Here is a 15,466-nt window from a genome sequence, read left to right as displayed (position 1 = left end):
GCGCAGAAAGGACAGGGCGGACTCCGACGAGCTTCCACCCCGACCCCAGCGGGGCCACAGCGGAGCCCGCGGCCGCCCGCTGGGCAAACACGGCGGGGCCGCGGGCGGGGCGGTGCAAGGGGCGGGCGCGGCGCGGGCGCTCGCTGGGCCATGTGACGCGCGGCGCCCCACTCGCCGCGTCTGGCGCCGGGAGGAGCCGGGTGCTGCGGCTGCAGCCTGCCCGCCGCGGCGGGGGCGGAGGGACGGGCGCTCGGCGGGGCGGCCCGCGAGCGGGACCCGGCGCGGCCGCTGCCATGGGCCGGCGGGCGCCCTGGGAACGGTAGGAGCCGGCGGGGGCGGGCGGCGGGGGCTCGGTGGCCTTTCCCCGGGGCGGCGGCCGGCGAGCTCCGGGCTGCGGCGGCCTCTCTTTCCCCGCTTCCTTCTGCAGCGGCGCTTCTCTCGGCCGTGCGAGCTGCCAGAAATCCGCGCCGGCTCCGAGATGACAATAACTAGAAAAACGAACGAGCCGCCGGGCTGAGACCGGGTTTAGCCAGCCAGCGGTGCGGCTCGGGGGCTCTCGCAAGCTCGGCGCGCTTCGGGCACCGTCAGCCCCCGAGTTGACTTGGGGCCCGACCTGGGGCTGCCGGGGTGCGGGTGGGCTGCGGGAACGGCTGGCACGGCAGCGTGCGGGTTTGCAGAATAAACGCTGCTAGTATCGCTTAGACGATGACTTGAAGTAAGTTGGGCTCTTGAGGAAGTGGCGTTGTTTGTTCAGCGTCTGTGGTTGCAGTGCTGCGTTTGGTGGTCTCTGGAGCACGCCTTGCAGGGGTGAATTTACATGTCAGCTTCTTTTGTTTTTTTGGTTTTTTTTTTTACTGTGTTGGTATAATGGGAGCCTATATAATCCTCTAGCTGAAGTACCTGGAGCGTTATTTTAAAGGGAGAGTAAAGCTGCCATAGCCTGGTGCAGATGTGGGATCTGTTGTGCCTGATGGAGAAGCAGGCAGGCTGTGACTGATGGGCACAAAGGCCGTGCTTGGTTGGAAATCTTCACACTGAGCCATTGCTCCAGATAAGGAGGTTTACAGAATGGTTACAAAGATGGAAGCTGCTGCCTTAGAAAAAGATTGATTTTTCTTTCACTGGAAGTGATGCAGGAGGAGTTTATGATCCTTTTGTCCCAGATGTGATCTTTTTCAGGTCTGGTTATAGAATCGACAAGGTCAAAGTACCTATTCTTAGCCTAGGAAGAAGGCTGTTTCTGCAGCAAGTCGGTCGGGAGGCTACTGGGAACGTGATGGAGCTGTGCTGCTGTTTACAAAGCAAGTGGCACTGTGAGAGGCACTTGACTGGCTTTGGAGCAGTCTTCCCTGGCCAACCGGCTGCTGGTGCGCCTGTCCCCTCCCCATTCATCAGCATGCCTGGCCCCCAGCCCTGGTGTGGCTCTCAGGGGTTCTGATGATGGATGCGCAAAGCTGCAATTTATTCTTCTCCCCTTAGTTCTATTGAGGACAAGGGATGAACTTCAGCAGCGTATTCCTCTGGGGGGCATTGTGTTGTTGCAGTACATCAGCAGCGAGCTTTCACAGCCCCTGTCCTGCTTTAGAGGTTACTGAATTGCACTGTGATGTGATTGGAGTTTGTTTGTAAACTCATGTTAGATGTTTCAGAGATGTGGTTTTGTGTTCCAGGAACTGGCTCGCTGAGATGTGCTGTGTTTGTGTGGAGTCAGATCCCTGCAGCTGGATACTGGATGTGGAAAATATGCTCTGCTTGCTGCTCTTCTCTCTCTCTGCCCCTCTATGTTTCCTTCCCTCAGAAAAAGTGACTGAAGTCTGCAAAGGCTGCTTGTCTCTTCTAATCTGTCCTGAGGGTTAATTAAAAAGTCATGGAAGTAACCAAATTAAAAATCTGTCAACAGTGAGCCAGTCAGGATGTGGTGTATGCCGAGCTTTGTGAATGAGTGCAGACCACTGACAACCAATCTTCCAAGTTAGTGTTCTTGCAGAATGTAGGATGTGAAAGAAAGTATGCTCTGTGGCTCTCTGACGTTCATGTTTCAGTCAGATCTCATGGCTGATGCTCCTGAATTGATGGAAGTGGTGTTTGAAGGCCAGCTGAGGCTGGCAAGCTCATACCCATATGAGCTGTGCATACAGTTTTGGGATGAAGCCCCCCCCAAAATATATATATTTATTATTATTTATATATATACACACACAATACATACACTGATTCAGTCTGGAGTCAGAGCTTATGTTGACAGGAGGAGAAAGGATTAGCTGGTGTTGGCAAGGGCTATCAATGAGCCCTCAGCAGGGCTATGCAGAAGTGCTCTGTTGATGCAGCTTATTTTGCTGTCATGTGGAGAGAAGCTTCTGCTTGTATTAACTGATAGAGTTATGGCAGCATTATAGCAGCACCTATATTAGACCCGCATGGATTATACTAACAAGCTCTTGACCTTACCAAAGGCTGATGCACAAGGCTGGCTGTGAAACTTGCTGCTCTGCTCCTCCATGTTTGCAGGCATGTGACAGGAGTTAGCAAATTAAGCTGCTGGTGCAAGATACAAATAAGACACCAGTTGCTTTCAGGCAGAGATGTCTAATGCCTGCAGAATGCCAGTGAGTAAATGTCTGAGAACCAAGGTTGCCAAACTGCAGTCACCACTGCTTTGCTGGTGGTCACTGTAGGATGGGTTGATGTCAGGGTGCTGATTCACTTCCAATTACTACACAGCTCTGAACAACAGAGCTTTCCCTGAGTTACTACTCCATGTGAGTAACTGTGACAGCTGCCAGTGTTTCAGTAAATAATTACTGGGAGCGAAGCCATCCTTGGTGAGGATGGGGTATATGCTGGAAGAAATAGTCAAACACTTAGCAGAGTATGAGGAAAACCTAGGTTAGTACTAACTTCCAAGTGTGTGGATGGGAATACTAAGCAGCGTCACTTTTTCAAATAAAATAAAAATGGAGAAGGGATTGTTATCAATTCTGCACTGTAGGTAATGCTTTGGGAGCACCTGAGCTAGAATAAATCAGCATGCTGGGTTGAGCAGGAAATTCTCTTCTGGCTGATCACTGGCTTGGGTGAAGCAGGGCCATCCAGCTTTCTGGGTGGGAAGCTGAGTATCACAGGAGGCTGAAGGGAATTAATTCTTGTGCATGGAAGGGTGACTTCCTGAGGGAATTACAGTTTTACACTTAATGCCCTTCTTAATTTTCACTGAAGTCTAATGTATAAATGGTCAAAACAGGTTTTGGACTTGCTTTTTTAAAAACTAGCACCCTATCAAGTCCAGATGAAAGGTGCAGCACCGAGATCTAGAACTTCAGTCTGTCATAATGCTGTGCTGAGCCATAAAAGAACACCTGTTTCTGGCGCATGGGTAAGGGATGATCTTCAGCAGTTGAGCTTATTGATTTGTTCTAGGCAATCCCCAGCTGTGAGCTATTGCATTTTCTTTGTTTAGTAAATGTGCAGATCTGTCTAGGGCTGTGGATTGTTTATTGTGGCTCTGGGTAAGAAGTGCTGGAACATTTGGGTGGCAACAAGACTGCTTGATATCAATGCAGCGTCCAAGAGAAGTCTTAATATTTATTCTTGTTTATAAAGATATCTGAAATTACCTCTGGCTCAAGCTGATGAGGTTTTTGACAGCTGTGTGTGCCTGTCTAGGCACACCAACTTGTTTCTGATAAAGACTCCGTCAAAGGGAAACTCTAAATCAAGAAGTCTCTCTGCTCCAGCTCAGGCAGCCACTGAAGTCAGTCCTTGCCCATACAGATCCTGAAGTTTGAGACCCTCTTAGCTGTATCTCTGTTCTTAGTGTCTTGAACATTGGCATATTCAGTTTTGGGAGACACCAACTGCTTTGCTTCAGCTAAATAGTTTTATAGGGATTTAAAAGTCAGTGACTATCTGAATAGTGGTTTATCAGCTAGTCACTACATCTGCCCCATCCCCCTGAAATGGAGCTGCAGTGTGATCTTGGAACAAACCTGCCTGAGAGCTCTGCAAGAAGCAGACTGAATTAGTGTGGCACTGATCCTGAAGGGGCTCAGGAGTTGCTGATGCTCCAGTGTTGCCCATCTGGAAACTGTGTGTGACTGAGGAATGTTCTTACACACAGATTGCGGCTTAAATCCCAACTCTGGGTGTTCTGTAGCTTTGGGGTGATGTGAGCTGCCTCAGCTCTGTAGCATTTGAGGGAAGGAAGTACAAGCAGACTTTCCCTGATAAGATGGATGTGATGTGAGCTGGATGCTATCTGGAGGTCCACCCCCTGCATACAGAGGGGGTGAGTAACAGTACAGAGAGAACATCAGCTGAGCTGTGATTAATGTCCTGCTGTCAAGTTGAAGTGGAGTAAAACTGACCTGGCCCTATGGACTGGTACTGCAGGCTGCCTTTTCCCCCTCTTTGGAAAGACTATGGACAGAAGAGCAGTTCTTTAGCTTGTTTACTGTGTTTGTGCTCTGGGCACAGACAACTGGCACAGACAGATTTTTTTTTTTTTTGTGGCACGTTGCCATGCCTGGGATGGGGCTTAAAGGTCCAGAGCTTTCTAGGCCAGCTGGTGCTTGTAGCAGTCTGACAGTGTTGTGTGTGCCCCAGGGAGTGTGGTTCAGAGGGATGAGTGCACGGCTGTGAGCCAGGGACAGCTGTAGGCTAATCCTTTCTATACATCTGGCTTGATGTGTGGCCTTGCTTCAGTCTTCAGTCGCTCGGTGTTTTGCTTTAAGGCTTTCAGGAAAGGAGAAAATAAAGCGAACGTTTTTCTTATCTGATCACCTTTGGCAAGGATGGTTGCTAAAACCAGGTTTTGTTTAATGGTATCTACCCTGTGGCTCATCCAAGCAGTTGGAGTAGGAAAGATTTAGGATGCATGGACTTGTGAGAGTGGGATGGGGGTGACTCAAAATCTTTCCCTGTCCACAGCTTAGAAGCATCGCAGCTGAGAGGGTGCTGTGGGCTTTCTGTTTGATTCATATGCTAGAAGACTTGCCTGCTCCTGATTGCATTGTTTAAGCAGGAAGACTTTTTCAGAATGAGCTTCTTTCTGATCCTAATAGAAACAGTGACCTGCCCTTGCCTTACCTGTTCTTCTTAACTCTGGAGAATCTTGTTCACTAACTTTTTCTTACCGACTGTAAGCTTTGCTGGTATTTTTCCTCTGCTAAAAAGAAAAGTGAAAATGGATTTGTGTGTGTGTTTGTGTTGAAGGAGTGTTGCTACTGTGTAACACTGAAGCTTTTAACCTGCAAAACCTCCCCTGGGAGCCAGAAGCTTTTTACATTTACAGAAAGCACAGCACACAAACATCTGCCTGATTTCAAAGCAGGAGCTTTTGACTTGAAGGAAGGTAGAGTCTGAATATGGAGTTACGAAACATGGGCTTTTTCTTCAAGCCTAGGAGGGGAGTTTGATGAAGCTTGTAAGTTGGAGCAGCTGTGTAGATGTTAGTTTCAGAATGATTGTTTTTGGATCACCAGTATGTTATCACGTCAGGAATCTGTCCTGAGGAGACTGCAGATGGGACCTTGATACCATAAATGTACAAAGGCACTTGGATGCACAAAAGCTACAGAAATAACTTGATTCTAAAGAACATGAGCCACTGATGGTAAACAGCCAACAAAATCAAGCGAGGGCTAAGGCTGGGCTGCTCTCTACATGAGAAGACTGCATTGGTCTCAGATGTTTAGAAATCTTTAGTTTAAACTATTGGCAACTTCACTGTGGATAACTTCTGGTTTTAAGGACCTTTTGGAAGCTAAACCCTGCGTTAAGCAGCGGTGTGAAACACGTCTGGATTCCAGCTATGGTGTCTCAAGGCTTGAAGTGTCCTGGAGTTGGGCTGAGTGCATTTCTCACTTAGTCACTATGATTCTTTTTCATGTGGTGTTTAGGATCTTTGCATCTGCAGAATTGCAGCAGGGTGGGCTGTGTGGCAGGGAAGCAAGCAGAAGACTGCTTCTTAGTGTAAAGGATAACGGCTCTTGAAATACTTCCAGACAGTAGTCTCGGTCTGCACTGTGGAGGAACTGGGACCCCAGGTACGTGGTATGGAGGGGCTGCTGTTGTGTTGTCAGCTGCTCTGCATGAGACTATTTCAAGTCAATTTTTTCATAGTTACTTAAAGGCTGAGCATACCATGTTATTGAACTTGAGTGATGAGGGAGGGATTGCTTTGTCCTATTCCAGTGCCAGGGCGCTGGTGTGTTGGGACATGAAGCTTCAGGTGGTGTCTGTGTGAAGAAACAACTGCTAGTTTGTGGAGCAGTTAGCTGCAGGGGAAGCTGAAACTGGAGGACCAGCACTGAGGAACGTGAGTAGTTGCAGAAGAAATCCACTGACACTTCTGCTGAAAAGAGATCTGTGGATTGTATAGATTCACAAAGAACCTGACTTGTCAAGGTATGGGCAGGCATTGCAGCTGCTTAGACTGTCTGTTCTGGGGCTTCTGATAGCCCTGAGCTGCTGCAGGTTGATGTGCTGTGGTGTTACCTGATAGCTTGCTGTCACAGCTGTGTGCTAATGGCTTGAGGGCTTGACTTCCTTGCTGGGTGTCTCACAGTCTCACTAGTACTGGCGTGGGATGTTCCACTTGGCTTATTGTGCACTTCTAGCTGGAACAAACTGGGGGTGGGTGGTGGGAGTGAATCAACCTGAACATTTCTTTTTGTGTGAGCCAAGGCGTTGCTTTCCTCCCTACTATATCACAGCTGTGTCTCTCTTGCAGCAAGGATCAGATAGACATAAGTGGTTTCAGCCTCAGATTTGGCTCTGGTATTGATTCAGGCGCATGCATGTCTTAGATTTTGCTAGTGTAGCTTAGTTTGCAGCCTGAGAAGAAAAGGGCAGAAGGACTGCATGCATGGCGCTGATTCCAGCAGGATATTGCTGTGAGGTTAGGTATGTGGCATGCTGTCTTGCCAATGTTCAGCTGTTGCTAGCTTTTGTAGAAGTAGGAAAAAAAAAACAACAACTCAGTTAATCTGCTGTGAAGTGGCTGTGAGTTTGGGTAACAGTGAAAATCCAGGGGAGTAGGGGCAAACCAACACAGTAATGTGCTACTGGTTGTCCAAGTTGTGGGTTTGATTTGTTGCATGTTGGCATTTGGGAGAGAGGAAAAAAGGGAAGTGTTACTCTTATGTTTCTTAATGCAAGCAAACTTAAGTGGCTAAGGTTCATCCTGGAATTTGGCGATGCTATCATCTTTTTATCTTTCTGAGTTTACCAGCTTCATGATATACTTGAGGACCAACAAACTGCAAAGCAGCTTAACTTTCTGAATTCTGTGCTTGCAAGAAGGTACTGAAGGAACTCTGCTCTCCAGGAAGGTTCACTCCACACATTTCCTTATGTGCTTTTGATCCTCTGGGAGAGATGTGTGCCACGTGACTGAAAGATGCTGCCTTCCAGTGAGATTGTTGGGAGGGGCAGTTCATGTGCCGACGCAGGCCTAATTCTGCGCTTCTGGCAGGAATCACGTTAGAACTCCAGGCTTGGTATCTGAGTAATCGGGTGGTTGCCCAGTATGCGGACCCTGAACTGGATTTGCAAGAGGCACAGCTTTGTGTCAACACTTTAAGTGGGAGGGGACATCTGATGAGAGTGAGCCTGGAAGGAGCAGTAGCCCACATCTCCAGGCAGACGGATTGTGCAACTATCCTTGAGCTTGCTCCACAGCAAGAGCAGTACGTGGTTTAACTAGACTTAACTAAACTTGCCAAGTGTGCTGTCACTCCAGGATGGCAGGTATGTCCAGGTGTTCACCTACAAAGAATTCCAGTGAATCTGCTGCATTAGTGAGTTTGTCAGGCTCAGAAGAGAATTTTGCTATTAGGTGTACTTATCTGTATACTTGGTGGTATTTTTTCTAAGGATTTCCTGCTGTTCACTTTTTTCCAGATATGGGTTTGGTTGCAACTCGTGAGGTGCCTTCAGTCTGCCCTTTGTTGTAAGGATGCTCTGATGTTCTCTCCCCAGACAGGGGACTCGGTACAAGGGATCAGCTTGCTGCTGTGGGCACTATTACTGGTGTGGGCAAGCAGAAATTCCATCAACTAAACTTTGCTGTTGGGACGTACGCCGTGTCCTACTAACTTTAGTAGAGAGAAGCAGGTTTGGGCTTTATGCCAGAGAGGTGACCTGCTTTCTGTTAGGCATCTAGAAGCATACAAGAGTGAGTTACATGGCTTATCCTCAGCTGGACTCTTATGGGTTAAATGCAACAACACTTCTGTCAAGTTGGAGGATGACTGTTAATGGTTTTTCTGTGTCTGGGAAGAGACAAGAATTGAATGGCTCTTAGTTTTAAGTGGGAGGTAGTTTTCTGATGCAGGTAAAACCTTAGTGGAGCACTGGGGAACGGAGTGAGCTGTAGATCATGCATTAAGAAGGATGACTAATCCTCCCTTTGTATTTGAGGTCGGAGAATTACTTTCTATCTAATGGTCATTAAGGTGAATGAGAAGTAATGCAGGAGTACCTGTTTGGAGCAGTGTGCTCTTATGTTGTGAGAATTCGGCTCTTGTCAAACTTTCTGACATTGGCTGGCAATTTTATTTCTGTTTTAAGACTGTTCTTGAAAGAACTCTTGGCCTCATGGGAATTTCTGTTTCAAGATGAAGTAGTCGAGCAGGAGGCCTGCCAGTGACTTCACTGCTGAAACAGCTTTTGTGCTAATGAAGGGTTCCACATACTGTTAAATCTTGTTTTAGCATGTCTAAACCACTCACAAAGCAAGCTGGTCATGGCAATCCAGTTTGATCCAGGGTTGTGGTGCTGAATGGGCATCAGGTGGAAGTCCTCAGCATCCCTGAATAGACAGACAAAGCAGGTGGCCCAGCAGGTGGCAGGACAGCAGTGGTGAGGTGGCTTTTCAGTTTGCTGAATGTAACCCTTTTTGCCTTCAAGTTTGATAGAAAAGCTGGGCAGTGTAGTCAGCACCTTCTAAATGCCTTTAGCCAGCCTGAAGATTTCTGCACCAGCTTTAAGTCCTAGGCTGGGTCCTGGGTGGTATCCCAGAGCATTGGGGTTATCAGCCAGGAATAGGTGTAGGATGAGTAAGTAGTTAATGCAATGAATTGACTGCAGAAACAATATAGCATGCTAAGTTTTGTCTGATGTGAGGCGTTTAAGGAATCAAAATACGGTTGGGTGTGGTGGCTTTACTTGATATTCTAGGCTTCGGATATCCTGGACAGCATATGCTTATTCCGTGTTTGGAAGGCTGTGGTGGACTGAACAGTGGGTGGCAGTGGCCGCCTTATTGCTTTTAAATTAGTGCTTGTATGCAGCAAATCTTGGCTAAGCTGTATGAACCAGCTGGCCTGCTCAAAAGGAGTCAGGACTTCAGTGGCAGCTGAAAAAGAGGTGAACGTACTTTGGCTGAGGCTGGCCAGCCTTAGAAAGGAGAGAAGCTTAGAGATACTGAAGGGTTTAGTAGCTAGATAATTGTTTCTTAAGAATTCTCACTTGTTAAGCTGAAAATTCAAGGCGTCTTATCTTTTTCTCCTCGCTCCCAGGTATACTGCGTTTTAAGAACAGGTCTCTTGTTTCTTCCTCTTTATATACACTTCTTAAGTTCTTTTCATGTACTTCAAACTCAGTTTCCTAATTGGAAACTTTCCACTGATGTCATGGGAGCTTTCTGTGGCCCACATCAAATAGTTGGGTTCACCAGGAATTAAGTGACTGTACAAATGTTTGTATTAAACACTTATTTAGAAGACATGTTGATTTATGAGGACTTAGGATGACTACGGTATGTTGGGAGGATAGGTTGACTGTACAGGCTCTTGTGTTGTCTTTGAACTGTAAAAAGTACCAGCAGCTGTTTAATGCTCAGATAAGACAACGGAGGGCTGCTTACATCTAATGCACTTGCTCCATCACTGACTCTTGCAGTGTTTCTTATCTCTCACACTGGAGAGCTTTTTGAATATGTAACCTTAATGGAAAAGACTCAGACAGCAATGTCTGGAATAGCCAGAGTAGAAAGCAGCCAGCTTAATTACAGGTACTGGAATTTCTGTTCTTGAGAGGAAACCCACAGTTTAGTCTGCTGAGAATCCCTAGGGAAGGAAGTAGAAGATGGTGAACATCTATGTTCTTCAAACTGTGCTTACTCAGGCTTCTGTGGTGGTGTCAGGGCACTTGAAAAGTAGAAAGAAAAGGAATAAATACTATCTTGGAATTTTCCCCAGTACGCCTCTGACATTGAGGACCATCATCTCCTTCCTTCCCTGAAGGTGATTGTGCTCCTTTAAAATTGAAAGGAAAGACCTCTGGAGAGCTGCTTGTGGTATGGAGCCTTCCTTATGAACATATGTGCTAGTAGGTATCTCTGCAGTAGGTTGACGTGGCAGGTAATTTGCAAAACTTGCTGAGCTTCATTGCCACGTGTGTCTTCCCTGTGAAGTAAGTGAGCAGGACAAGTCTGCGCCTCTGAGATGGGCAATGGGGGAGTCTTCAATGAAGCCCAAACTGTGTTCAGTTACTCGCTTTACAGAGGGCAAAATACTTTTGAAAACTTCATGTTTTATCTGCATTACAGGAAGATTAAGGCTGTAGGTGTAGCTTTGGTTTCTGCCATTGAGCTTACTGGTGGGCAGAAACTTTTCAGGCATAGCATACGTAGATGCTTTTCCTTACTCTTACCAGTAGTTACAATATCGGGCTGCTGTCAGACTGAACCAACTAAAAAGCCAAAAGCATCCATACATAAACTGAGACCTCAAGGCAGAGTAACATCCTAGAAAACAGGCTAACTGCTTGATCCCTAAAGGGGATTTTATTCCCTTTACACACATTTTCCTTACAGTATCCTTTCTGTTGTAAAAGCTGTCATGGCTACTTCATTTTACAGAGCTTGTGCAAGTAGGACTGTTCAGGAATGTATTTTTGAGTTTGACCTAAGACTAAGGGACAAATTCCACTGCCAGCCTCTTGAATAGCCCCTCTGGACACTAACCAGTAGTGGAGCAGCTGTGCAGTGTTGTGGCTACATGTCTTAGTTGTGTTTTCACCCCCACTTGCTCTGTATTACTGAAACTGTTATTTCAAGGAAAAAGTTGCTTTTGGGTATCTGGCCACCTACAGAGCATATATATATATACATACATTCTTGTCGCCACAGTTTGTGTGCTTCAGTCCGTTTCACTTCTCTGGTTTTGAATTTGATTTGTCTTGTTGCACTTAAATGGGGACAAACCTTCAGACAGCCAGGCTAGAGCAGCTTTCAGAAGTTCTGCTGTTGTGTGAAGCCTTGTGCAATTCAGGGTGATGTAAGAACCCAGCTGAAGCTTTTGGTAACCCTGCTTATCTCAAACAGTTGTAGTGATTTCCAAGGACCCTATCGGGTAATGGTGAAAGCAAAACATTGCATCATATTGAGACTGCCCAGCTGTAGCCTTCATTCAGATGTGCAGCGTCTCTTCCTAATTACGGTATGTCCCAGGTCAATTATATTTAAGCACAGTCTAACCATGCCCTTAATTTTTTTTGGCTAATGACAAGGCAGAAATGTAGTGAGGCATCATCCCAGAATGCTCTGCTTTGGGGAGTTTGTGTAAGTTCCAGTAAAGCTGGCAGTGTGAGCTGTCTCTTGTGTAATCTGTCTGCCAGGAGTATCCTCTTAGCTCAGCACTTTATTGAGAGTGGCTGTGGGGTGGTTTGTTGCCTTTGAGCGTGCTGATGGAGTGGTTTGCTAAATGTTGACAAATATATCAGCACTAGTTTGCATATTTATCTGGCTATCTCTGTGAATTTTTGCTCACATCAACAGTTTGAGTTGCATTGCTTCTGGTTGCTACTTCAGGAGTGAGGTTAGCACGTCATTTCCAGAGAATGGCAATGAATTGGGTCAGGCTGAGTGCACTGTGTTGGTTTCTCTTTTTTGCTCAATTGTTTCAAACATTTTAAAGGTTAGATAGAAAGACAGGTTTCTGTGTTAGCTGTAGAAGTAACTAGTGAAAGGATGGAGATCATCAGTGCCCTTGCTGAAATCCTTGGCTGAAATCAAAACAAATGTGTACACATGGTAGTTGAACGTGGGCAGCCAAAGCATACACACAGCATTTAGACTTTGTAAATCATATGGTGGATCCATGTTTTAGAGATAATTTTCATGCAAACTGCTTGCACTTTGTACTGTTGTTCTGACTGGTCCCTTATGGGTCTTTCCATCAGGGGGTCCTTCCATCAAGCCTTCATAGGTAAAACTTTCTGCTGCTTAAAAGGTAGAGGAAAAAAGGCAAGGAAGCCTTTTCTCCACCAAAAATGTCAGGATGGCAGGTTGTGAGTCTGTGTAAGAGGTGCTTGGAGGGACTTATCTCAAAGGTACTGAGGCCAGAAGAACAAGGTGTTCAGATATTCTTCTCCCTCTTTCAGTTGTGTGAGCAGAACATAAGCTGTCATTTGGTTACTTCCCAATGAAAGCCCATTGTACAGCACGAGGTGGCTGCACTTCCTCATAGCTTTGCCACGCTAGGAAGGTTGCTGTCCTCTGCCCTGTAAATCTGATTAAAGGTTATGGAGATGCAGAGCAGAGTTGTTGTACCCTTGATGCACTTCTGTGACAAACTTCAGTGCCTCTCTGTTGCTGTTACAGGTCTGGACTTGAGCACAGTATCTAAAAATTTGTATTATATAACAAACATGGTGATCCTGACTTGACTTTTTGCAGAGAACAGACAGTTCTAGGCAGACAAGAAATGCCAATGTTTTTTTTCCTTTCTTCACTGGCTGTGTTGCAAACCATTTATGCCAAAACATTCTGGAGGCGTTCTGCCATGGTGTGACTCCGCTTCCTTTCTGCTGAGGGAGATCCCTAGGAAACTGCTTTCACTCTGGAGGCTTGGAAAGGAAGAGGGAATTGAAAGCTGTGGAGGGGGATGTTGTGGACTGAAGCAAGCCAAGGTGCTTGATTACACTGGGTAGCAGGTTTAGATTTATCTAGACTCTTTACTTCAACTGGCTGTTGCAGTGGCTGGAGAAGAAAAATTGCATCTTCTGGCTATGTTGTTGGATTTAGAACGGGTTTTTCCATGGCTTTTATTATGTTTTAAGGCTTGTTGTTGTTCCCAGGTCAAACTTGAATAGAAAACATAAGACTGCTGCCAGCTTTCTGTCACTGACACCTTTTATCTTGCATTCATCTCTTCCAAGCAGATGCTGCTTTCACTTCTACTTCTTCCTACAGGACTGAAAGTAACAGCCCTTTGATGTAGAGGGAGAAATGGTATTTCAAAGCACAGTACCTAGTGATCTTTGATAATAGAACTGTTTTTTGTATTGGAGTTAATTCTGCATTCCTTCTATGAAACTGATCTGAATGGTGGAAGCTCCCGGTCCCTGTTTGCTCAGAGCTATCCATCCCTGCTTGGGGACATCATTGGCTGTTCTGTGTGGGTTAAGAGGTACAGATGGAGCTGGGCTCATCATCCTGGGGCTGCGCATGGGGAAGGCAGAAGCTGGTGTGATGCAGTGTCCCTGCAGATTGCTTTCTTCCCAGCTGATAAGGTGCAGTGCATGGTTGAGTACTGCAAGAGTGGCAGCCACGTAGCTCAAGGTGGAGCACAGCTCCAGAAAGGAGCTGAGGAGAACAACTCTTCAGACACTTCGCTGTGGTAGTGAAGCAATCCATAGCCGCTAGCCAGACAGCCTTCTTCCCAGTCCACCCTGCCCTCCTAGCCTTCCTGTCTTCAAAGACTCGCACTGAGCATGAGATTTGTGTGAACATCCAGCTTTTGGCTTTCATCTTTTCCACTTAAAAAGATGAGTTCTGTTCCTGTAAGGTGGAGCACTTCCTAAAGGGTGATGTGGCTGAACTGCATGCATGAGAGTATTGTTTCCAAGGGGTGTGCTAAGCCTCGCAGGGAGGGCCACTGATGGATAAGTGTGAGCCACAGGATTGTTCGTGGAGCAGGTGGCTCAGGGAAATGGAGAATTCCAAAACTTAAGCTCTGACTGGTTTGGCAAGCGGTCAGGGTACAGAAGAAATGATTGGCTGCCTTGATGTGGCATGTTACAGGAGCTATCTGATGCAGAGTAGGTGCATCCTAAGTGTACGTTACTCAAGAGTAGAGGCTGGGGGATAATCAAAACGTCTCTGGAGATGAATTGTAAAAGGCATTAGTTTGCAAGTGAATGTGCTTTTTGCTGTCTTTTTGTTTGTCAGACTTACTGAAGGAGGCTGGAGAAAGCTTTTTTTCGCATAGTCAGATGCTGGAGGTATTAAAGAATCTGACCAGCTTTCAGGTTAGGAAGCCTGAACTTGATTTAAAGAGGCTGGGGTAATTGTGTGAACTTGTGCTTTGGATGCACGTGCAGGGGTGTTGATTTCTGAAAACATCCTTTGGCTAAGTGAATAGAACAGCTTTCTAAATAGTCTGTGAAAAAAGATCACTTCCTCAGTGACTCAACTGTCTCCTCTTGTGAGGTTTTTGTCTTCAGTAGCGACACCCTCAGTCTCCACAGACCTCAGGACAGGAAGGACCTGAATTTATAGTCTGAGTAAGCTGGGAAAGATCTACTGGGTGTTCGTACATCAGGATGTGCCTTCATTCCTCTTTTTCAACATTTAACAAGCCCAGGATGAAGTGATCTGGGTAAATAGTGTAGGGAAAGGCTGAGTTTTTTCCATGTGACAAGGTAAGATGACAAAGACCTGTGAATACTTTAACTGTATGTTTAAATTGCTTAGTAATTCACTGTTGATTACAAAGGCTGTACTACGTGTTCTAAGATTTATTTGACCTGAGGATTAACACTAAGTGAAGCCTGAAACTAGCTGATTAAACTGGAATGACTTGAATGGAGAGGATATATAAGGCAAAGTGTAAAATTTCTCACCACAAAGAGTTGGAACAGTCTGTCCATGGGTTGTGCAGTCTCTATTTGTGAAGGCTTATCAGAGTAAACCAGATAAAGCTCTGAGTAATCTTGTCCAACTCTGCTTTGAGGAAGAGACTGAACTAGAGATCTCCGGAGTTCCTTCTCACCCTGAATTATGTAACGATTCTATGTGAGCATCTTGCTGCAGTGCTGTCAGTTGATTTTTGTAAATGGATGCTGTCTTATTAGCTGAGAGACAACAGGACTTAAATGTACAGCCAGGCTGTAACTTGTGGTTTTTTGGCTGCTTGTTTCCCAGAAGGAAGCTAGTCAAAAAACCTTTCATAATTGATGCCTGTCCTATAAATCCCACAAACAGATGAATTACTTTTTTCAATTTCAGCATCACCTCTGCTTTTAATCTCTTATTAAAGACTTCTATGAACTGAAACTCTCTTGTCGTCTTATCTCAATGCCACAAGTGAGCTGCAAATGAAAACTTGATGCTGATTTTACTTAAGCTGCTCCCATCCTACAGCACTGCACACCTAGTCATGGTGAGTCCTTTTGGCACTGATAGTACACGTGGTGCTGGTTTTAGTGTCACTGAGTTTGCAGCTCTGTCCTCTTTTGT

General features: G+C 46.0%; 1 protein-coding gene across 1 annotated transcript in view; it reads left to right on the top strand.

Moving 5' to 3' along the window:
* The first annotated feature begins 264 nt into the window (after positions 1 to 264).
* The window catches only part of SPSB1 (splA/ryanodine receptor domain and SOCS box containing 1), a 33,724-nt gene continuing 18,522 nt past the window's right edge, over positions 265 to 15,466 (top strand). The window contains exon 1 of the mRNA XM_042883280.1: positions 265 to 319. The gene's annotated coding sequence lies outside the window, so the exon portion shown is untranslated. The remainder of the gene's footprint in view (positions 320 to 15,466) is intronic.

Source organism: Lagopus leucura, unplaced genomic scaffold (genome assembly GCF_019238085.1).
Source record: "Lagopus leucura isolate 7727_CA_CO unplaced genomic scaffold, USGS_WTPT01 Super-Scaffold_100037, whole genome shotgun sequence".
Classification (NCBI taxonomy): domain Eukaryota; kingdom Metazoa; phylum Chordata; class Aves; order Galliformes; family Phasianidae; genus Lagopus; species Lagopus leucura.
The sequence above is the reverse complement of the archived record's forward strand: the minus strand, read 5'-3'. Positions and strand labels throughout refer to the sequence as shown.